The sequence below is a fragment of the Giraffa tippelskirchi genome, chromosome 10 (assembly GCF_054371585.1).
Source record: "Giraffa tippelskirchi isolate mGirTip1 chromosome 10, T2T-mGirTip1v1.2.pri, whole genome shotgun sequence".
Lineage (NCBI taxonomy): Eukaryota > Metazoa > Chordata > Mammalia > Artiodactyla > Giraffidae > Giraffa > Giraffa tippelskirchi.
In genome coordinates, this window is record NC_137284.1 from 117514488 (window position 1) to 117538894 (window position 24407).

Consider the following 24407-nt stretch of genomic DNA (forward strand, 5'->3'; position numbering starts at 1 on the left):
GCATGTCCTAGACTCTTAGGGCAGGACTTATAGGTAGATGTAGTTGCAGACACTTAGTAATTGACCTCCTCTCCCTGGTGGCTCAGACAGTAAAGAATCTGCCTGCAATGCAGGAGACTGGGTTCAATCCCTGGGTCAGGAAGATCACCTGGAGAAGGAAATGGCAAGCCACTTCAGTACTCTTGCATGGAGAATTTCATGGGCAGAGGAGCCTGATAGACTATAGTCCATGGGGTAGCAAAGAGTCAGACATGACTGAGTGACTAACTTTCACTTTTTCTTTGGTTGCTTAGATGGTAAAGAATCTGCCTTCTTTGTAAGAGACCTAGGTTTGATCCCTGGGTGGGGAAGATCCCCTGGAGAAGGGAATGGTTATCCACTCCACTACTCTTGCCTGGAGAATTCCATGGCGAGAGGAACCTGACAGGCTACAGTCCACAGGGTAGCAAAGAGTTGGACACGACTAAGTGACTAACACTTTAAAAAAAGTTTTTCACTTTTTCAGAGGATAATCCAGAGGAAACCTACAAGATGCCCTGGCAAGTCTTCAAGTTTGAAAAGTGATTGTATTTTTTATTCTGTTAGCAGCTTATTAACTTTGTTAAGATTTTAAAAGGAAATAATTTTGAAATAGCAGTTGACAAAAGATCCAAATGACTTCCAAAGAGAACTGGTGGTGAGGATCATGAAACACTGGGTGTGTTTCTGAGGGTGACTTCAGAATCAGCTACTCAGGAAACTTTAAAAAGAGAATTTATACCCTTTTAATAATGTCATAAATAATGGTAGCATGATGGGGGTTGGTCCTTGAGGAAATGTGGAGTGACTGCTCAAGCGTTCTTCAATTTTGAAATTCTATGATAAATGAATCTATTTTTCTTAAAACTGTTCAGAACAAGGCTCAGGGTTTTCAATTTAAGCACAGGTTTATAAAAATTTATTTGGTTACTTCTAACACCAGTTAGCAAGCTTAAGCAAGGCAGGCATCTGGAAATCATTCTCAAGTTAGGGGTCAGGCCTTGAACAGGCTGGTTTCTGAACCTCAAGTTGCGTGAACTTCAGCAGCACCATAAACGCTGCCTGATGGAGAGAGTGCCATGACCCAATTTCTCCATACACATGTTCCATTTACTTTACAGCCTCCAAGCCTGATAAATACGAATGCTTCATCCTGTTTTCTGGGGTGGTGGTGTTTGCCATGCAGGTGGAATACAGGCAGGTAGAATTTGATACCGTGCTAAATCACAGCATTCTGAAAAACTCGGGGCCTTGCAAAAGGCCATATCTCAAAAAAGTTACTGCTTCAAATAATTGTACCATTTTATAAAATTACACCTACTGTATCAGAAAAAAAATGTTCTTTCATGTGAGTGACATTTATATGACTGTCATTTATACGGAATAGGACATTTTCACCCAGTAAGGCTGAAGAATTGGTTTGGAAAGCTGAGAGTATTCTCTGAATGATAAAAGTGGTGCAAGTCCAAGGTATTCAGTAGAAAAAGACTGTCTCTCCACAACTGGGTAATTTCCCTAAAAAAGTGAAACCTGCATTATTATGAAGAAAGAAATTTCTTAGTTACACGTACATCATTGATGAAGTTTTCAATGTATTTCAAATCAGCAAGCATCTTTAGTCATAAGTTTTTTACCTTGTTAGAGGTGGATTTTGTGGCTACTCTGCTCCAATAGTCTTTTATTTTATGTGTGTGGAAACTGAGACTGAGGTGTTGAATTTCTAATTAGAACTAGGAATAGAATTCTCCAGTCCCACCCCTGCCCTACTCTCCATCCAGTTGATTTTCCTTTAGACCAGTCATCTTCTAAAGAAATTTTAAAATTACTATCCAGAGGGGGAAAGTACCTTCCAGATGCCTCTGGACAAACAGGGAACCAAAGGTTTTATTTACTCTTCTCATCTCTGGAAAAACAATTGCTAAAGATCAAGGATGGAAGCAGTTGCAAATCTCAGGACACATTTTCAGCTCTTGGCCAGGAAGTGTACTCACATCTGAGATTGCCTTTATCTAGAAGTAAGATACAGGGAGGAGTCCAAAGCCCTGAGTTTTCCTTCTTAGGGCTCCTCTGCACCCCGAGGAAGCAAGAGAGAAAACTCCTGGAAGCAAGCCGCTTGCTGAATTGCTTAACTCCTCCCGCCACACCCTGGGGTGGTCGTGCACCTTCTTCCCAGGGCGAGCAGGTTTGCGGAGCGGAGTCCTGGAAGCAGGGATTCAAGGTGGGCAGAAGCTGATAAGGGAGGGGAGCCCTGTGGCGAAAGGTACGAGGCGTAGGCCGGCAGCAACATGACCCACCTGCGGGAGAGGTGCTTCCGAAGCGGCTGTGGTCAGCGCCACTGCTGCAGGGCGCAACGAGGGCCAGGCTGGGAGGGGACGCTGCTCGGAGCTCTGTGCTCCGGAGCGTAGCCACACACGGTTTAAGAAGCCCGAGAGCGGAGGGAGGGCTCGCTAGATTGCGCAAGAGAAGCGGTGAAGAAAGCGCTTCCAGGAAGAGTTCAAGCTGGGAATCCCGGACAGCTGGGAGGACCAGAAATTCCGGTGCTGCCACTGCTGTTGCTGCAGATGTTGACGTTGATCTCGGGCCAGTGGAGTTTTTAAAGGATTTTCCCTAGACCCTTTGGGATCTTGTGCATCCCAGGCAGATTGAGGCTTGGAGAGGCTGAGGAGGACCCCTTTTCTGAAGGAACCAGAGAGGCTACTTTGAAATGCTGAGAAGACACCACCTGGTTTTGGTTTCTAGGCATTTCCCTCTGTGCCATAGTGTCTTAATTCAGAGGTGACATCTTTCTCCTCTACCTGGAGACCTTGGGTTTGGGGGGGGGCATAGATTGGATGATCTTGAATTTGGAGGTCTTAATTTAGGTAGATTAAATGGTTCAAAGGAAACAAACCACGTAAGAGAGAGGGATGGTAATGAGGATGCCAATGTGTGTCTATACTTATATAATATTTGATAATAATGGTGCAATTATATATATTGGACTGATAGGTCTTTCTACTTAGAGCTCAAGAGTCACACCTGCGATGGCTTAAAATTTAACTAACCATGATAATCTACAGGGCAAAGCACAACTGCACTCCAAAACTCTGTGGTCTAGAGCCCAGAGCCTTCTCAGTCTGTCTCTCACCCAGTCACCTGGTCTTAGTGGTATGCTTGCCCAGGGAAAGATGTTCAGCCACACGGGGGGCCTTTTCCCAGCACTTTTGAGTCAAATCCCTTTCTGCCTGGATTGCGACTCTCCCCAGAGCATCTCATGGAGTCAGGTCATACACCATGTCTTCCAAAAGGTCTTCTTTGAGCCACTTGTTATAATTAAGCTTTTCTTTCTCCATACAGTGTTAATTTATTCTTCTACTACAGAAGTTAGGATATTTTGCCTCTTAAGAAAATTATTGTGTATCTCCTTTCCTGGTCTGCAAGCTTCAAGGGTTGATACTCTATTCTTTTCAGCCTGGAATTCTCCACCACACCTAGCACAGTAGTTGGCATATAATAGGTACTCAACATTTATTGCGCTCATTAGTAAATCTACTGCCAGTTATATTTTGCAGAAAGCTCATCAGGTAGAATTCTTAGGGGATGGAAGAATGTAAAAAGATATTCATTGATTTTATAGCATCTGATTTTCCCAGTCTGAAGACTCACAGGGTGGGAGAAGGGTGTAGCAAGGAAAGAAGGCTTCTTGCTGTGTCTCTAAGAAGCCCCACAGTTGATCAACACAGTTGCTGTGACTTGCCCCTGGTCTAGCATCTGGCTTTAAGCCTTGTGGGCACAAAAACTCGATTCTTAGCACATTGAACCTGGTACTTACAATTAGAATGCTGATTTGTTAGTGGTCAATGGAGTATAAAGCAAATAATTAGTGTGAAATATGGTTGCTATGGGCACCAGACATTGTGGCCACCACATGATCTCCCAGTAGGCACATCCCATGGAGGTCATTTTATGTAAAAGGCTGTTCCATAAACAGGGGAAGTGAGTTGTAAGATTGCAAAGTTGCTGGCATCTAGCCATCCACCAGTCATAGATGGTGACATACATGCCACCAGAAGCAGACAGCTGATGTCTATGGACCAGATCACTGTGGTTTCTGGGCAGAGTTTGGATCCTTTATAAGTTGACAAAATAGAAAATCGTATTCCCAAATGCAGCCTCCCATTAATAACTGAATCATTGCTTTATAAACACTAGTAGATGAAAAAAGAATTTTGAAACCTTATTTTTATTAGAGGCAGATATATTTCAGTTATATAAGCTCTTTTCTTTGCCAAAGGCAACTCCCCAGAAAGGGAAGATTAAAATGACTGGAATATAAAAGATAGAAAAAAAAACTGTCTTTATTAGTACCAAACTTAAGAGGTACTTGACTTATTTATCTTGTGGTTTAAGAATTGATTTTTCCCTTGGTCTTAGGAGGGATACACAGTTCATAAGTCTCCCAGTCTTTCCTTAAGCCTTTACTGTACGGCAAAATTAAGCTTCCAAAGATGCCAGGCATTGGAAAACCCGAGGATTTTTCCCTTGGCAGGATTCACCCTTCTCCCTGTAGCATTATCACTGGAACTCCAGATAAGCCTTCCCAGATGCTGCACACCACCAAAGAGGTCCTGTTCAGAGATTTCCATGGGGACGGTGCCCTGAGTCTTTCCTGTTATTTCTTCTCCTGCCAGCCTACTACCTCCGTTTTTCCACATGGCAGAACTTAGGAAAATTGATGAAGTATATCTAGGGCTTTGTTCATTAAGTGTCATTAAGTGATTGGATTAAAGTGTGTCTTTAACATCTTGTATCTCCTTTTTTTCTGTCATTTTTCTCCTCTTTAGGGCCCCTCTTCTGTGCAGCTCCAGGTCTTATCCATTTGTCCCTCTTCCCTATTGTCAGTGCTCATAGTATATATACCACACACATTTTTATGGGGTAGGGCTTTCAACATGTGCTGGCCCTGGATGTTATTGACTTGATAGCCTATCTAACTAGCATGTATTGAGGAAACTTTGATCAGCGTAAAGATTTATCTTCTAGCTATTTTGAGGGAAAAAAATTTGAAGAACCCCTCGGGATGTCTCTGCCTACTCAAAGGAATGAGTCTCAAGTTGGGGATTGCAAGCACACTGGGAGATAGTTTTGAATATGAGTGTAATGATTTTTTTATTTTTTGTTTGCTCACCATTCAGGGTCAGGATGAGGGTGAAGTGAGTGAGGAGCCCAGGGCAGAAAATTTGAGGAAAGGCTCACTGTCAAAACGAAACTTCCATGAATTAAAAATGAGTGTCTGATTAACTTAAATTTTGCCCTCTTGGTGCTTCTCTGGACTCCTCTTGTCCTGGCCTTGCAGAATCCATTTCCTTTCTGCTAATCACAGACCCATTTTTTTCTTTGAGAAACACTCTTGCACAATCCCTGGTCCAGATGGAAGTGGTAGCACTACTGGGATTTCAGGAGTAGACCCATTACTTAGGTCTGGCCAATACATAGCAATTGGCTCAGTGATTACCTAAGCTGGGCCAATAAGGAATCTTTCCAGAGGGTTGTTGAGCTGCTAGAATGTAAACCTGGGTGGCTGTGAAGAGAGAGTGAGCCTGAGAAAGCAGCCACTTCCAGGGAAAGGAGAGCAAAGAGATGGGAAGAGACAGATTTCTGAAGTTGCTGGAACTTCATATCCCTGGGTTTTTCAGTTACAAGAGTTGATATTTGGGTGTTTGCCTAATAAAATGGGACTAGGTACGATGAGAAGGTCACCTGATCGGTCTTGCTTCTCCAGTCACACCACATGTTCAAGGTGCTTGCATCACAGGAAAGGATGACATTTGCTGTTTTGGGAAAAAAACTTCCAAATTTTCTTATAGCAGATTTGGGACATGGGTAAGCAATCAATCCTGGTTGATGTTTCTAGGCTACTTCCTGGTGGACTTGGAAATTTAAATTCTTTTCCCAGAAAATTTCTTTTTCTACTCTTTTCCTACTTTTCCAGGAAGTGAGCTAATTGAACCATCCACCCTACCCCCTGAACTGTAAAACTGTAAAGGGTACAGTAAAGAAACCCATGCCATGGACCTGGTTTTAACTTATTTTTAGGATTCCTGCCAACACAGAGAAGGAAGCAAAACCAAACATTTGCCACCCACTTGTACCCAAAAAAAGTCCTGATGGGAAAATATGCCAGACACTGACAATAGCAGAGACTGGGCTAGGAGATGATCTCAGGAATGAAAATAAAGAATTTAAAAATAAAACATACCCTAAAGAAACTCTCACTAGACACTCAAGAGAAGGTAAAAGTGGAAGAGTTGAGTGTGTGAGATGAGTGAATGGTAATATTTTTAAAAGTCCCTGACTGCAAGTGAAGGGTGGCTACTTCTGGGAATTGGAAATAGGCAAGAAATCCCAGTCCTCTTTATCTGGGTCTCTGATTCTCCAGGTCACAAGGTCTGTGTTAATGTTGGACATTCCAAGGCCGCTGGCAGGTCAGTGAACTGATCATTCCCAGTAGAAATCTGGATGTGGGCCAAGCCACACCTGCTGACCTCAGAGGTGGTCACTTAGTTGGGACACTATCAAAGAGCAAGATGTTCAAAGTAGTGTGAAGAGATAGAGAAACTTTTAAGTTGAGTTGATGTTTTGATAAAAGACACTGTTACTAATAGAGATGTTCTTTGGTAATCCTAAAAGTGAAGATAAGATGCTCAGTTTCACCCCAGCCTCCCAGTAGACATGCTGATTTATCAAGCTGCGGGAAGAACTCTGATTCAACAGTGGGTGGTGACTACTGTTAGCACTGCAGGTATTAGTAAAGGCATTTCCAGTCCAGTCAATCTACGCTTGGTGCCAGTAAGGGCAGGTTAGTTGGATTTTCAGTTGCTAAAGAGGAGAAAGATTCAAGTGCATTTAGCTTCATCCATTGTCGTGTTCACCTTCAAACAAAGTTAGCAATGAGTCGATCATAGGAGGAAAAGAAAAGGACAAGAAGAATTAAAATATTAGGTTTGTTTTTGCATATTTTTTAATTTTTGTAAAGATAAATTACTTATAAGTGTTATTTTTCTTGGAATAGCCTTAAAGATAACTCTAAAACTTCCTCTATCATGCTGGCAGGGAAATACCAAATCTAGGTGATTTATTTTATATTCATAGATTATTTGCCACACCATTGATTTAACTACTGTAGGTTGTTTTGGGTTATATAAAATTTCTTTTTAAAGTATTAATTAAAATATTTGAAAAAATAATGCACAGGTGCAAAATTCAAGATATGAAAAGGGTACTTGAAAAACATTTTTTTTCCCCCCAGACAATGAGTTTTCCTGCCTAGAGGCTACTATGTTGATGATTTATGGGGCTCCTTTCACAGACAGACTGTGCACATAAAAACACACATACTTATTCTTAACAATACAAGTGGCAGCCTACTAGTCACATTCTTTTACAGCTTGCTTTTTTCACTTATTGTAAATCAGAGATCATTCAGAATAGAGCAGTCAAGGCAATTCTATTCAAAATTACACACATACACACCTAGCTCCCTTCCCTTGCTTCCCTTTTCTTTTATTTCTATACCACTCCTTACTTTGTAACACAGTGTACTTGAATTATTTATTATGTTTATTGTTGTCTTTCCCTTGGAATGGAAGTACCATGAAGACAGAAAATTCTTGTATAATGTATGTTTTGTTGTATATGTAACACCTAAGTGACTAGTGCATAATAGGGTCTCAAAAAGGGCATAATGGACTGGTCTAGATTTTATTTCCTGTGTTTAAAGCTCTTCTTTTGCAATTAAAAAGTCATTTTAAAACTGGAGAAAAAAAATACAAAAAACTTAAGGCAACATCAAAATCTTCACTGAATTGTTACACTTTTTGAAAATACTGTGACGATTGCTTCTTCTACCCTACCCCCCTCAACTAAATCAACAGATCTTCAAAAACTCATATTCTATTCTAATAAGGAAACTTCAAAGGATTATTGTAGGCAGTCGTAAATTTTCTTTGAAAAACAAAAATATTGTTTTTTCAAATACTGTTTGAACTATTTCAACAAATACTGATGAATGAATGAATGGTTTGAAGGGAAAATGATGGACTGATAGAAACCCATATGTAAAGGAGATATGTAGAAATATAAGATATTTGAAATCATTCATGTCAAAAACATTGGTGAGATTAAACCTGTGCTTCAGTAGCTAAAGTGACGTACTCACGTAGCCATCTGCTGATTTCCACAAAGCTGTGTGCTCAAGTTGTTCAGAAAAGGCCAAATGCCTTCAGCTACTTTATCTCTTCCTATTCCCAGGGTTCTGCTTTTCTTCAGACTTTTTTTTCATCTATAATCTTTTCACTTAATTACTTCTTTTCCAACTCCATATCAGCTATGTCTGCAATAGCATTTTGTGAAAATATAATGGAGTTCTTGGGCCTTTTTTGGAGAGTGTCTCTGTAGTGAGATATTGCTTGCTAAGTCCCAGGAGTTAGCAGTTGTCAACAGGCTGTAGAATGATGTCCAGGATTCGCTATATGACAGGGAGCAGAGACTCCCCTCTTCACATTTTGGAAATGCACAGTAGCCACTGAAAGAGTTTTGATTTCTCATAAATGTCATCTGTGTTTTTATGTGATAATTGCAGGAAAAGGAGATGTGGACATGTGCTTTCAATTGGCCTAAGTAAAAAATACTCTTATCATTAAAAGGAGTGGAGAAAAACAAAATAAAAGGCTTACTCTAATGGCCCCCTTTAGATACCTAATTTGGTTGGACTAGTGGCTATTTGGGAATATTCTTAATTTGTTTTTTGCATTTTGTAAAGCAGTGATAGATATTGTACATGAAAAAGGCTGCAAGAGAAAGAATCTTTAGAGGCTGTGGGGAGGTAGGTTATAATTTTCTGTGTCAGTCAAATGAATTATATAAAACCCTACATCAGAACTCTTTTAATGTTGAACTTAAAGCCAGTGCCCTTCATAACTTAGTAGCTATCCTGCAAGGAGGTCATTTATAAGCAAATGATGTATTTTAATTGAATACTAGAATTTAGAAAGAGAAGTTTATAAAATCTCATCAAAATCCACTTCTTAGAAATAAAAGCTTATTATTATTATTTTTGGTGGTGGCTGACTGCCTGTGTCCACTCTTCCTTTTTAAAGAATAAAGCATCATTTGAGAGAGGGAGGGAAACCAAGCAAAGGACACCTGAGAAAACTGATTCTTAGAAACCCAGTTTTCAGTCTACTGAAAGGAACAAAGGAAGAGACAGGAAAACTCTAAAAACAAAAAAAGCAGCCTTAAGGTCTTCAAATAAAGGTGTCAGGAATAATTTATTGTAGGGGCAAAACAATCAGAAAATACTGAGCCAGTTACCACATATGTCATAACATAATTAATCTTTATGTTGTTAACCTTATTATGACCAGAAAAATGTTTGATGTACTCCAATAATACAAGGAATGGTGTAAAAACCATTTTAATGGCATTTCTATCCAAAATGATTATAATAAGGAATTTAAGGTCAGTTTTTGATATTGATCCACCCTCCTACCATAGATACCACTCATGCAGTCACCACATCCACCTTTTCATTACCAACAACTGCCATACTTTCATTTTAAACATCTCATTTTCTGATCATTACCTCTTGTCTACCCAGCTCACTTACCCTGTTTAATCCTACCCTTGCTAGTTTCTAACTTCATCAATACCTCTGATTCCCTGCCCTCATCCTTTATTGTTTTATATTCCTCAGTTGCTTCCCTCATCTTTTCACTTAATCGTCCTACCCAGCTGATGTTTCATGTACTACTATGATTATTTTCTTGCAAATGCATCTTGATTCCCTTGGCCATCTTTTTGTTCACTTTCCTTGCCTGGCAAATACCAACCCTGATTTCACCCAAATAACTACCCACTATACACCTCCAAGCAGCTAACTGTTGCTGGAGAAAATCCAACGATTGTGCCAGCTAGAGTCGTTTCAAAACCATGACCACCGTGGTAAAGGCACAGTAACCTGAGTGCCATCCTATTGTACTTGCTTAGCGTATTCAATTTCTCAGTCTCTGAAATGATGCCTTGAACCTCTACTTTTCTCTCCCCCTCCCCCATCAATTACATGTTATGATCTCACTATTTTTTTTTTTTTTTTACCACTAATTCTGAGAGCCCATCATACAGATACTTGACTCTACCATGTCTCTTGGTCCCTCTCTAAGGCCATTCTCTCCGGGTATTGCTGGATCCGACCCCATGCCATCTTAATAAAGGCTTCACTCCTCTCACTATCCTCTTCTTTCTGCTAGTTATCAGTTCATCTCTCTCCACTGGCTTACGTCTGACAGCACTCAGGTAATGACTTAATACACCAACCTTGAGTGTTTGTTCTTTTCTTAGGATGCTTGTATATTGTAGTTTTTATCGCTTCTGCTTAGAAAGCTCTTTTCTCAGATCTATAAACAATGGCCTCATTATCCTGGTCTCAGCTTAACGTCTTAACCTTTGAGGACCTTCTTAACTTAAAGTTAAGGCTTAAAGTTAAAGGCTTAACTCACCAGGCTCCCATCCACCACCTTTCAGGCAGGCACTGTATGTCACATTTCACGATTTTATTTTCTTCATGGTACGTATTATTGTGTTTTTAATCACGGTGGTTGTATATTTCTTTTCCCATGGGAGAGTAAGCTTATTGAGGGCATAGACTGCCTCTTCTTTATTACTGTATTACTGTACCTGGCACAGCATAGATTCTCGATAAATACTGACTGACGGATTGACTGACTATGAAAACATTGTTCCCCAGCAACACTCAGTAAAAGATATATTACTGTACTTATTCCTTCAAACAATCCTATCTCTGGAAGGCTAGTGAATAATAACAGATGATACCAGTCTAATTGCAGAAATTGAAGAGGAATTAAAGAGCCTCTTGATGAGGGTGAGGGAGGAGAGTGAAAAAGCTGGCTTAAAAGTCAACATTTGAAAAACTAAGATCATGGCATCCGGTCCTATCACTTCATGTCAAATAGAAGGGGAAAACATGGAAGCAGTAACAGATTTTATTTTCTTGGGTTCAAAAATCACTGTGGATGGTGACTTCAGCCATGAAATTAAAAGATGCTTGCTCTTTGGAAAGAAAGCTATGACAACATGTCAAAAAACAGAGATATCACTTTGCCAACAAAGGTCTGTATAATCAAAGCTATGATTTTTCCAGTAGTCGTGTATGGACTTGAGAGTTGGACCATAAAGAAGGCTGAGCACTGAAAAACTGATGCTTTTGAATTGTGGTGCTGGAGAAGACTCTTGAGAGTCCCTTGGACTGCAAGGACATCAAACCAGTCAATCCTAAAGGAAATCAATCCTGAATATTCATTGGAAGGACTGATACTGAAGCAAAGCTCCAATTCTTTGGCCACCTGATGCAAACAGTTGACTCACTAGAAAAGACCCTGATGCTGGGAAAGATTGAAGGCAAAAGGAGAAGAGGGTGGCAGAAGATGAGATGGTTAGATAGCATCACTGACTCAATGGACATGAATTTGAGCAAACTCTAGGAGATAGTGAAGGACGGGGAAGCCTGGAGAGCTGCAATCCATGGGATCACAAAGAGTTGGCCACAACTTAGCAACTAAACAGCAGCCAGTGAATAATAATATTATAAATACCTCTAGTAATAAAAATGCTTGTCTAGCACTCTCTGTGTGCCAGACACTCACCTGGACATTCCAAATGTTAGCTTACTTAAATCTCACACCAACCCTTTGAAACATGTACAGCTATTACACCCACTTTACAAATGGGGAAACTGAGGCACCCAGTGCACCAGCACAATCAGGAGTTTCTCCAAACTCAGGCTTTATTGTTGCTTTAGTGGGAAAAATATTGAGCAGTGTTTATCTAATATGAATCCCCTCATATCATCACATCTGTATGTGGTCATTTCCATAAGAAAGAACAACCATTTAGTATAAAATATTAGGAAATCTTGTAGTTACCTGTGATCATTGTCGATTCACTATACACCAGAAACAGACTAGGTATTATGGAGGATACCAAAGAAGATTAAAACACAGTCCTTTCTAGAAATACAGGGGGTAATCTATGTAGTAATAGGCCTATACTATTACAAAAAAAAAAAAAAACTGTATGATATCATTAAACAAAATGAACAAATTGATAAAATATACCTTTGCATGCACACTTCTAATTTTTAGATGACAATGTGATTTCTGTTTCGAAGATATGGAAGATATTTGTTAAGTGGCCACATCACCATACCTTGGCACCAACTTCCGAAATCTTAGGATATATAAAGAGTGTTGGATCTAAACAAGAATATTTATGTTTGTACATTAGATAGTCTGCCCTCTCTGAACACCATGACTGGAAATATTACCTGGTTCAGATACTACTTTTCTCTGTACTATACTGAGTCTTTTTTCCCCACTAGTTTCAGTCTTTATGTAAACATAAAAAATCAGTAAAGTTCTCTACATATCACTAGATGAACTGTGATTTTTTTTTTAACTCACAAAGAGGTAATTTAAGGACCAATATAGACAGCATATCTTAAACAATCCAGTCATAGCTCCAGCATAGGTTGGGTGACACTCAGCCTATTTTGCTACATAACTGGGAATATCCTTAGGCAACAGTGACTAAGGGAGTTTGTCTCTTCATCCTGTTTTTCCATCCTACACTAGCCCACATCCTCCAGGGCCAGCCTGGGAAGAGCTTATTTCAGACATGATTGCCAGGAGTACCTGGTTTGTGTCTGTAATTTCTCTAAGTTAAGTCCCTAAAATATCTTAACTTTCTATCTAAACTATACAGTCTGCACTAACTCTATTTCAGTTCTGTAGATCCATACCTTCCCTGTGTTTACTGCACACATCTGCAGTGCTAGAAATTTATGATGTGCAGTTTTTTCATACACAAGTATCTACTAATATTTTCTATAAGGAAATTACGTGTTTTGTACTCCCTTTTATCATCTTTTATTCAATGCCTCTGTATCTAGGATGTGTGGAATTTTAGGATTTCTTGGTGGAATAGATTGAATTGTGTCCTCCCTGCTCCCTGAGAGGTATATGCCAGTCCTCACAGCCAGTAGCTGTGAATGTGACCTTATTTGGAAATAGGGCCTTGTGGACATAATTAAGGATCTTGAGGTGAGATCATCCTGAATTTAGGGTGGGCTGTAAATCCAGTGACTGATGTCCTTATAGGAGAAAGGAGAGAGAGATTTGAGACACAAACACAGAAAGGAGAAGGCCAGGGGCAGACAGAAGTAGATAGTTATGCAGTCTTAAGCCAAGGAGTGCCAAAGGTTGCTGGCCGCACGGAAAGGGAGATGACAGGGAACAGTCTCCCTCAGATCCTGCAGAGGCAGCCAACCCTACCCACACCTTGATTCTGTTCTTCTGGCTGCTAGAAGTGTGATGGAATAAATTTCTGTTGTTTTAAGCCAGCATTTTGTGGCAATTTGTTGTGACAGCTTTAGGAAACAAATGTACTTGATTTAAGGTTTCCCTGGTGGCTCAAACGGTAAAGAATTTGCCTGCAGTGCAGGAGACCCGAGTTCGATTCTTGGATTGGGAAGATTCCCCTGGAGAAGGGAATGGCTACCCATGCCAATATTCTTGTCTGAAAAATTCCATGACCAGAGGAGCCTGGTGGGTTACAGTCCATGGGGTTGCAAAGAGTCAGACACCACTGAGCAACTAACACTTTCACTTCTTTCACACTTGGTTTTAGGTGGACAAATAATAAATTCAGGCTTGGGTAATGCCATGAAGATCCTTGTCTACTTCATGGTTCATTCCTGTCTCATATATCATCAAATGCCTTCTTTGGTTCTAGTACCTGGGTTAGGGGCTATTTCTCCCAATCTTTATAGGAAGGACAATCCAACTCTAACAATCAGCCTACCAACTACCAAAAAAGAAAGCTGTACTTCTGTGCTTCTGTCTTTTTAACTATTTCATGTGTGTTTTACATATGATCTTATAAGAAAATTTCAATGGCCATATTTTTATTAATATTTAAATGAATAATGCCATCCTTAGAATTTTGGTGAAATAAATTTTCTGGTAGAATGTTAATCAAAATATTGCAGAGAGAAACATACTTAGCAACATGATCTTAGATACTTAATATTGTCATTTGTACAGTATGGATTTTCAGGATCCTTCTTCAGGGCCTTTCTTGGTTCCAGGTTAGTGGATTTCTTGGATCTTGCTTCTCAAAGTGTATCAGAGACTCTCCACATTCATCTATATACTTTAATCTTTTCCATGCTTGTCAACAGCCTTCACAGTTCTATGTCTGCCCTTTCTGGTCACTCGGTGAAGTCTTAGTAGTTCTAGGCCATAAAAACTTAATTTAGTTAATAATCACAGTTGTTGGTATTCACTTGCTAAGTTGTGTCCAGTTCTTTGCGACCTCATGGACTGTAGCCTGCCAGGCTTCTGTGTTCATGAGATTTCAAATCCCAGGCAAGAATACTGAAGTGGGTTGCCATTTCCTCCTCCAGGGGATCTCCCCGGACCAAAGATTGAAACTGTATCTCCTGCATTGACAGGAGGGTTTTTTTTTTTGTTTTTTTTTTTTTACCACTGAGCCACCAAGGAAGCCCCAAAGTTGGTGAACACCGACTGTATTTATACCGTTTATAAAAGGGACAACCAAGGGTTCTTATCCCAGATTCTGTAATCTTAGGTTCATAGCAAACCTTCTTTATTTATATTAAGCTCAAACTGAAACTAAGGATTTCTTTCAATTATGAATTTAGGCGTCAAACTATGGAGCCTAAAACTATAATGTATTAATATAAACCCGTGATTTTGTCACAATAGAAATTATTAATATTTCTGGATTTCCTTACACATTATGGTATTTTTAAAATGTTGTTCATGCTAATAGCTATATTAGAAATATAGTAGCTCCATCAGTAGAGCTGTTATGTAATATGTTATTACAGAAGTTGCCTATGGAGAAGGAAATGGCAACCCACTCCAGTATTCTTGCTTGGAGAATCCTGTGGACAGAGGAGCCTTATGGGCTGTAGTCCATAGCGTCGCACAGAGTCAGACACGACTGAAGCGACTTAGCATGCATGCAAAGAAGTTGCCTGTTACCATATCATAACACTTTCATTTAATATTTTCATAGTTTTGTTTCAGTTGCTTTTCAATTGTAATTTGATTTCAGCTACATTTGTAAATCTGTTTCTTTTTATGCATTTATACATTTTCTTTTGGGAGTAGTTAACAGGCTTCACCAGACTGTCAAAGACATCAATGGTACAGACAATTTTAAGAACCCCTGCATTAGCTCTTAGAAAGAAAGACAACTGAGGTTTGACGCCACTAAATCATTTACGTCTTCAGAAAATAGAGTTATTGAGCATATTTCCTTTTGATGGCATAGACATATAGCAATATGTGTATTCCAGTCTTCCAAAAATGATCCAAGCCCTTATTCTCTTTATTTACTTTACATTTTATTTACACTTTGTGTAGCAACTTTCTTTTTGGTGTAATATTGGGCAAATTTGATTAGATTTTCTGCACAAGGTTACAAAAGGTTGTAATCGTCAATCATTAGCAGCTCTCAGTTTTGATCTGGAACATGTGAGAATCTTTACCCTACATTACTCATAGACCTTATTTGATTTGTCACCGGAAATGGGAAGCATGCTACCCTTGGAATGTTAAGGCTGGAGGCACCAAGTCATTTCATAGGAAAACAGTGACATTAGAGAAAGGTCATGTGAACACAGGATGATAGAATTTCCTTTATGAAAATGAAAATGCTCTCTGTTTATATCACTTGCCTTTTATAATGACAAATTATTCTGCTGATGATATGGCTTCTGAGTGTACAGGTTGGGCTGAATTATCTCAGCTATGACATGTAATTACATTCCTCTTCTCTGATGTTCAAAGCAAGGAAGCTTATTGTTGTTTTTGATTCTCCTTAGGGTGAAAAACCATAGAATGCTCTCTTTTCTGAACCAATTAAAATAAAAAACATCAGCAGCAAAAGTACTTATGTATGTATTCACACATACATATTTGAGTAACAGATTCATTAATTCACTCGATGAACGTTTGTTAAGTGCTGATTATCTCCTCTGCCTCTGCTATAAGCTGTGATGTCAGGGCGGGCATTGTCTCTCTTAGACCTCTCCCACGATGTTACCGAGAGAATGCAAGACATCATGCTCATGTAGCTGTTTTCCTCTCTAAATCACATTTTCTATTTCAGGAACACACTGGTTCTTCTTTTCCCTTCCAGAATCTTTTTTTTTATTTTAATTTTTCTAGTTTTATTGCACTAATGTATAATTGACAGATATTACTGTATGTTTAAGGTGTTCAGCATCATGATTTGAATTACATACATCATGACATGATGACCACAGTAGGTTTAGTAAACATCCATCATCTCACATAGATACAACATCAAAAAATGGAAAGAATATATTTTTCCTTGTGATAAGAATTCTTAGGATTTAGTCTCTTCATAGCTTTCTCTTTTCAACTTTGAATGTTAATTATCTTTATCATATCATACATTACATCCCTATTACTTATTTACCTTGTAACTGAAAATTGTCCCTTTTAATAACCTTCATCTAATTCCCCTCCCACACTCTGTGTCTCTGGTAACCACAAATCTGATCTCTTTTTCTATGAGTTTGTTTGCTTTTGAAGTATAATTAACCTACAACACTGTAATTGACCTGGTATACAACATAGTGATTTGATATTCCTTTACATTTCAAAATGATCACTACAGTAGATCTAGTCACCATCTGTCATTATACAAAGATATTACACAATTGCAGACTATATTATCCACAATGTACATTTCATAGCTTTGACTCATTTATTTTGTAACTGAAAGTGTGTACCTCTGAATCTCCCTCACTTATTTTTCTCCTCCCCTCCACACCCTCCCCTCTGGCAATCACCTACTTATTCTCTGTATCTATGACTCTGCTTCTGTTTGGTTATGATTTCTCATTTGTTTTGTTTTGTAGATTCTGTACATAAGTAAATGGAATACTCATATACACTTATATGTATATAAGTGAAGTCATACTGTATTTGTCTATCCCTGTCTGACTTATTTCACTTAGCATAATAGACCTCTGGTTCTATCATGCTATCATAAATGGAAAGATTTCATTCTTTTTGATGGCTGAATAATATACTACTGTATGTGTATATATATATATATATATATATATATATATTGTGTGTGTGTGTGTGTATACATATATATATATACCACATCTTATTTATCATTCATTTAGGTTACTTCCAGTCTTAGATACTGTAAATAATGATGCAGTGAACCTAGGGTGCATATATCCTTCCGAATTAGTGTTTTTGTTTTCTTTGGGTGAATACCCAGAAGTGGAATTGCTGGATCATATAGTAGTTCTATTTTTAATTCTTTGCTGAATCCCAATACTGTTTTACATAGTGGCTGCACCAATTTACATTCCCATCAATAGTGCACAAGTGTCCCCTTTTCTCCATTCACACCAACACTTGTTATTTGTTGTCTTTTCGACAATAGGCATTCTGACACATGTGGGGTGATATTTAATTGTAATTTTGATTTGCACTCCCAGGTTGATTAGTGATGTTGAGCATCTTTGTTGTGCCTCTTGGCCATCTGTATATCTTCTTTGTAAAACTGAGTATTCACTTCCTCTACCCACTTTTAAATTGGGTTGTTTGTTTTTTGATGTTGAGGAGTATGAGTGTATATTTTGTATATTAACTTACCCTTTGTTGGATATATCATTTGCAAATATCTTCTCCCATTCAGTAGGTACCTTTTAGTTTTGCTGATAGTTTCCTTCACTGTGCAAAAGGTTTTTAGTTTGATGTAGTCCCTTTTTTTTTTTTCGCTTTTGTTTCCCTGGCCTAAAGGAGCTATATCCAAAAAATATTAAGACTGATGTCAAAGAGCCTACTGCCATGTGTTCCTCCAGAAGTTTAATGGTTTCAGGTTTTACATTTAAGTCTTTAATACACCTTGAGTTTATTTTTGTATATGATGTGAGAAAGTGTTAAAATAAGATGAAAGGATGGAATACAGGGCTAAGAGTACAGCTAGGCCTCCTAGGACTAAAATGCAAGTGATAAAGCCACTGGGTACTCTCTTTGTGTCTGTTCCTTGATTCTCTTTGTGCTTTTCCTTCATCCTGCTCTCTGCCAGTTCTTCTCTAACATTTGTTTTCAGGGAGGAACATGGCCCCTCAGAGCTTCTAAATTTACATTTCCTGGTAGGTGGAGAGAAAAACTCTCCTTAGCTTGATATCAATATCCAAAGGCTTCCTTTAGAAAACCTGCTTCTCTGGATTGGATCTATGTGTACTTGAGGCCAATTAACTAGGGCCTGGTTGAAGATGTTGAGGCTTCCCTGATGGCTCAGCAGGTAAAGAATCTGCCTGCCAATGCAGGAGACACAGGAGACGCCGATTTCATCCCTGGGTTAGGAAGATCACCTGGAGGAGGAACTGACAACCCACTCCAGTATTCTTGCCTGGAAAATCCCATGGACAGAGGAGCCTGGTGAGCTACAGTCCAATGGGTCGCAAAGACTCAGACATGACTGAGTGACTAAGCACCAGTGGAGTGGAGATGTTATATGGCACAACATGGCTGGGTACACTTTTATGATAGCAATGGGGAGGACAGTTCTCAGAGAAAGGAGAGGGGAGGAATAATTCCTGTATTGAGAGGAGGTTCCAAAGTGGGCTCAGTCAGAACTGGGACTCAGAGGTAGGATAATGGTAAAAAACTGGCTTGTCCACTTACTAGGCATGTGGTCTGGGGCAAGTCACTAAACTTGACTAATATTTCATAGGGTTACTGGGGGATCAAATGAGACAGTAATCTGAAAAATGATTTGTAAATAGTAAAGAACTATGTTCAGTTCATTTCACTCGCTCAGTCATGTCCGACTCTTTGCGACCCCATGGACTGCAGCACGCCAGGCCTCTCTGTCCATCACCAGCTCCCAGAGTTTACTCAAACTCTTATCCGTTGAGTCGGTGATGCCATCCAGCCATCTCATCCTCTGTTGTCCCCTTCTCCTCCTGCCCTCAGTCTTTCCCAGCATCAGGGTCTTTTCCAAAGAGTCAGCTCTTTGCATCAGGTGGCCAAAGTATTGGAGTTTCAGCTTCAACATCAGTCCTTCCAGTGAAAACCCAGGGCTCTCCTTTAGGAGATCTCCTTTAGGGATCTCCTTTAGGATGGACTGGTTGGATCTCCTTGCAGTCCAAGGGACTCTCAAGAATCTTCTCCAAAACCACAGTTCAAAAGCATCAATTCTTCAGCGCTCAGGTTTCTTCACAGTCCAACTCTCACATCCATACATGACTACTGGAAAAACCATAGCCGTTGGCAAGGTAATGTCTCTGCTATTTAATATGCTGTCTAGGTTGGTCATAACTTTCCTTCCAAGGAGTAAGCGTCTTTTAATTTCATGGCTGCAGTCTCCATCTGCAGTGATTTTGGAGCCTCAAAAATAAAGTCTGCCACTATATAATTGATGTTTATTATTATTGTTGACATCCTTAGTATTGTAAGATGCCAATAAGAACCTAGGAATTAAACATTTTCTCTTTATAAATAAATTGTAAGGCTAGACTTTGTCAAAGGCAGGACATTTCCAAGATCAATAAAACTCAACTCTAATATTTTAGCATATATTAACCTATCTAATGAGTGAATGTATCAGTCAGTAGGGGTATGAGTCAGATGGAAATCTTGATTGTTTGGTGATAGATTCTAGTCATACTTTCAGCGTCATTTCCTCCAGGAACTCTTTAATTAACGAATCATCAGTAGTCTCTTCTTCTATACTCCTATATGATTTATTCAACTCCTTGCCCAACTATCATACTGAAAAATTTCCTTAGAAGGCTTGGATTAACAGAAAGACAAGACATAGATACCCTTTGAGGAAATATATTTATTTATAGTAGGAGTGCAATACAGAGTGCAGTTAGGATAAACAGTGGCACAATTAGCATCATCATTGAGTACAAAGATGCAAGTTTCAGAGCACCCCCATCTAACCAGGGATTACATGATTGGGAGTGCAGACTGTAAGCCTTTCTGGAAGTGCAACTTATCCCTTGCCTTGCGCAGTGTTTATGCAAAAGGCTGGCGAATGTCTACATGTTGTTTTGTCTGGATCTCTGCTGATCTCCCTCACTTGGTCCAGATACACCTTATCAGGCTTGTGTGTGCGTGCTTAGTCACTTCAGTCTCATCTTTGGGACCCCTTGGCCTGTAGCCCGCCAGGCTCCTCTGTCCATGGATTTTTCCTGGCAAGAATACTGGAGATGGTTGCCATGCCCTCCTCCAGGGGATCTTCCCGACCCAGGGATCAAACCTGCGTCTCCTGCATGTCTACTACATTGCAGGTGGATTCTTTACTGTTGAGCCACCACGGACACTCCTTATCGGGCTTGGCATTGTCTAACACAGCACGTGACTGAGGCACTGCATGCAGTCCTCATCCATTAGCCTCAGACTCTTTAGCTGATCCAAACATGTTCCTAAATTCAGGATTATAGAAGGAGAATAGGCATCGATTCCCCAGAATTCTTTGGATCCATTTTAGGAAGATCTTAAATCATGTAAAAGGCATAACCTAGAAGTCTTAGAACATTAAAAGAAAATGTAGTCTTCTAATATTCATTTGTGTATTATCCTCTCTCCTAGATTATACACTTTTTAGGAAGGGACTATAATTTATTTTATATAAAATTATATTTTATAAAAACTTTAATTTATAAGCACAAACTTGTGCATACATGCGCCCAAAAATTCTTCTCTTAACAAGTGAATTCTTCATTATCCAGAACATGAATACCTACTTACTCCTTCTGTCTTTCCTATTTTCTGAAAATGCTTACTTGTCTTTCAGAAAACTTAGGTTGTTTATCATCACCTTCTCTGGGACATCTCCCTGAATTTTCCAAGCAGTTAGTGTCTCCACTCCCATGCCCCAGTAGCATTTTCATTATACCCGTATAAGCACTGTTTCCACTGTGTCATAATTACATCTCCTCCTCTAGAGTGTGAGTTTATCTAGGGCTTGAACTATGGGTCATTCATTTCTGTGTTTCTTTCAGGCAGCTAAAGCTAGAATCAATTCATCATGAAAGTTTATTGAAGGCATGAATCCTTAGGCTCTCCTTCCCCACTGAGTGCTTGTTATTGTAATGGAAGCCACAAACAATGTGATTAGCAGATCTTCTAATACAGAAAGGCAATGTAACTTACTAGGCAAAAGTGTGTCCTCCAGAATTAGATTGCCTAGGTCGAATTCCAAATCTGGTACTTACTAGCTGTGTGACTTGGGTCAGTTACTTAGCTTCTCTGTGTCTCAGCTTCTTTGTGAAGGAGTCCTTGGGCCTAGAAAATAAAACAAAGGTTTCAAAGGTGCTTGCTGAATCATCTAACTTCAGGGAAAACAAAACCAAACTTTAAGTCCCGCCCTGATGCTCTGACGGTTGCATCTACCTGGGACTTATCACCCTCTGCCCAGAAACCTCCCACCCCCGACATCTGCCTGGGACATATCGCCCCCTGCCCAGGGGACTTATCACCACCTACCCCAAACCTCCCACTCCCTGTTAAACTACAAATGCCATCTCAACTAAAGATTACCCAAAATGTCCTGCCTGACCAACGTTTCCCTTATTGCTTCCACAAACCTCCCTTTAAATATGAAGCCTCCCTGATCCCTCTCACACTCAGCCTGGTCGTTAGGCTAACTGTCACCCCTCCTTGCCTGAATAAAGGTAACCTATGTTGAGGTCGTCTCTCCTTCTTTTCTGCCTCGGCCTGAACTATACCTTACACTTTGTCTGTAGAGTGGAAAATGAATAGTATCTACCTCAATAAATTGTTTTATCAAGTGAGATAATATTTGTAAGGTGCTTAGAGAAATGCCTGGTTCCCTGTAAACACTATCTATTGTTCCCTGTAAACACTATCTATTGTTTACAGGTTCCCTGTAAACACTATCTATTGTTATTAGAAAATTTTTCAATACATGGCTACTGAATTTAGTAAATTGTGCGTGCGTGCTCAGTCATGTCTAACTCTTTGTGACCCCATGGACCATAGCTCACTAGGCTCCTCTGCCATGGAATTTCCCAGGCAAGAATACTGGAGTGTGTTGCCATTTCCTCCACCAGGGTACCTTCCCAACCAAGGGATTGAACCCACACCTCTTGAATCTTCTGCATTGGCAAGCGGATTCTTTACCACTGCAGTGTTAACAAATTAGAGAATGGGAAAAGAGTGGAATGAGGTATTTTACCCTATTATAATAATGATTTTATTTGTTTATTTGTAACATTGATTTCCCTTTTTTTTTTTCTTTTACTTTTCTATTCTGCTCCCTTTCTTATTGAGTGATAGGTCCTGTTAGTAGTAATCGAAGTCAGGATTGGGAGTTGAAAAAGCAACAGTTTTTGGAAGTCCCTAGACTGAACAGAGAAGGCAATGGCAACCCACTCCAGTACTCTTGCCTGGAAAATCCCATGGACAGAGAAGCCTTGTAGGCTGCAGTCCATGGGGTGGCTAGGAGTCGGAGACGACTGAGCAACTTCACTTTCACTTTTCACTTTCATGCATTGGAGAAGGAAATGGCAACCCACTCCAGTGTTCTTGCCTGGAGAATCCCAGGGACATGGGAGCCTGGTGGGCTGCTGTCTATGGGGTTACACAGAGCCGGACACGACTGAAGTGACTTAGCAGTAGCAGTAGCAGACAGCAGAGTAGACTGTGATAATAACAGGATTGTGATATGTATGAGTCATTTGGAAAGGTTTCGTGGATGTAGGCCTAACAGGTTTCAGAAGGAATATCCAAAGATGAAAGGAATGTAAACTGGCCATTGTATGAAATGCATTCAACATCTGTCACCCTACTTCGCTATTTAACAGTTCCTTGTTTAATGCAAATATAGTGTTACTAACATTTTGGGTGAGCTATACTTCCTTGTTTATAGATTTAGAACTTCAAGGGTCCAAGATTGAGATTTCCTTATTTTTAAGGGGCTTGCAACTATGGATGAAGATTCATGACATTGTACAAGAGGCAGTAACCAAAACCATATGCAAGGAAAAGAAATATAACAACACTAAATGGTTGTCTGAGGAGGCCTTACAAATAGCTGAGAGAAGAAGAGAAGCAAAAGGCAAAGGAGAAAAGGAAAGATATACCCATCTAAATGCAGAGTTCCAAAGAATAGCAAGGAGAGATAAGAAAGTCTTCCTTAGTGATCAATACAAATAAATAGAGGAAAACAATAGAATGGGAAAGACTAGAGATCTCTTCAAGAAAGTTAGAGATACCAAGGGAACACGTCATGCAAAGATGGGAACAATAAGGGACAGAAAAGGTAAGGACCTAACAAAAGCAGAAGATATTAAGAAGAGGTGGCAAGTATATACAGAAGAACTATACAAAAAAGCAAAAAACAAGAATGGTCTTAATGACTGGGAAAACCGTGGTGGTGTGGTCACTAACCTAGAGCCAGACATCCTGGAGTGTGAAGTCAAGTGGGTCTTAGGAAGCATTAGTATGAAAAAACCTAAAGTAGATGATGGAGTTCTAGCTAAACTACTTCAAATCCTAAAGGATGATGCTGTTAAAATATTGCACTCAATATTCCAGCAAATTTGGAAACTCAGCAGTGGCCACAGGACTGGAAAAGGTCCATTTTCATTCCAGTCCTAAAGAAGGACAATGCCAAAGATTGTTGAAACTACTGCATAATTGCACTCATTTCACATGCTAGCAAAGTAATGCTCAGAATCCTTCAAGCTAGGCTTCAATAGTACATGAACTAAGAACTTCCAGATGTACAAGGTAGATTTAGAAAAGGCAGAGGAAGCAGAGATCAAATTGCCAACATCCACTGGATCATAGAAAAAGCAAGAGAATTCCAGAAAAAACAACTACTTCTGCTTCATGGACTCTGCTAAATTTAGCCTTTGACTATGTGGATCACAACAAACTGTGGAAAATTCTTAAAGAGATGGGAATACCAGGCCACCTTACCTGCCTCCTGAGAAACTGTTATGCATGTCAAGAAGCAGAAAAACAGTTAGAACAGTTAGAGAAGAACAGTTAGAACCAGATATGGAACAACAGGTTGGTTCCAAATTGGGGAAGGAGTACGTCAGGGCTGTATATTGTCACCCTGCTTATTTAACTTATAGGCAAAATACATTGGAAATGCCAGGCTGAATGAAGGACAAGCTGGAATCAAGACTGCTAGGAGAATAATGAATAACCTCAGATATGCAGATGACACCACCCTTAGAACAGAAAGTGAAGAGGAACTAA

General features: G+C 39.6%; 1 protein-coding gene across 3 annotated transcripts in view; it reads right to left on the minus strand.

The window, feature by feature from the left end:
- STEAP4 (STEAP4 metalloreductase) overlaps nt 1–24148 on the minus strand; it is a 45458-nt gene extending 21310 nt beyond the window's left edge. The window contains exons 1-2 of one of the 3 annotated variants that reach the window (XM_081533920.1): nt 24120–24148; nt 21389–21458 (exon numbers count right to left, since the gene is read on the minus strand). The gene's annotated coding sequence lies outside the window, so the exon portion shown is untranslated. Of the gene's footprint in view, nt 1–2312; nt 2409–21388; nt 21459–24119 lie in introns of those variants that run through there. The other 2 variants (XM_081533919.1, XM_081533921.1) reach the window with 2 other exon arrangements.
- Between the last annotated feature and the right edge of the window lie 259 nt (nt 24149–24407).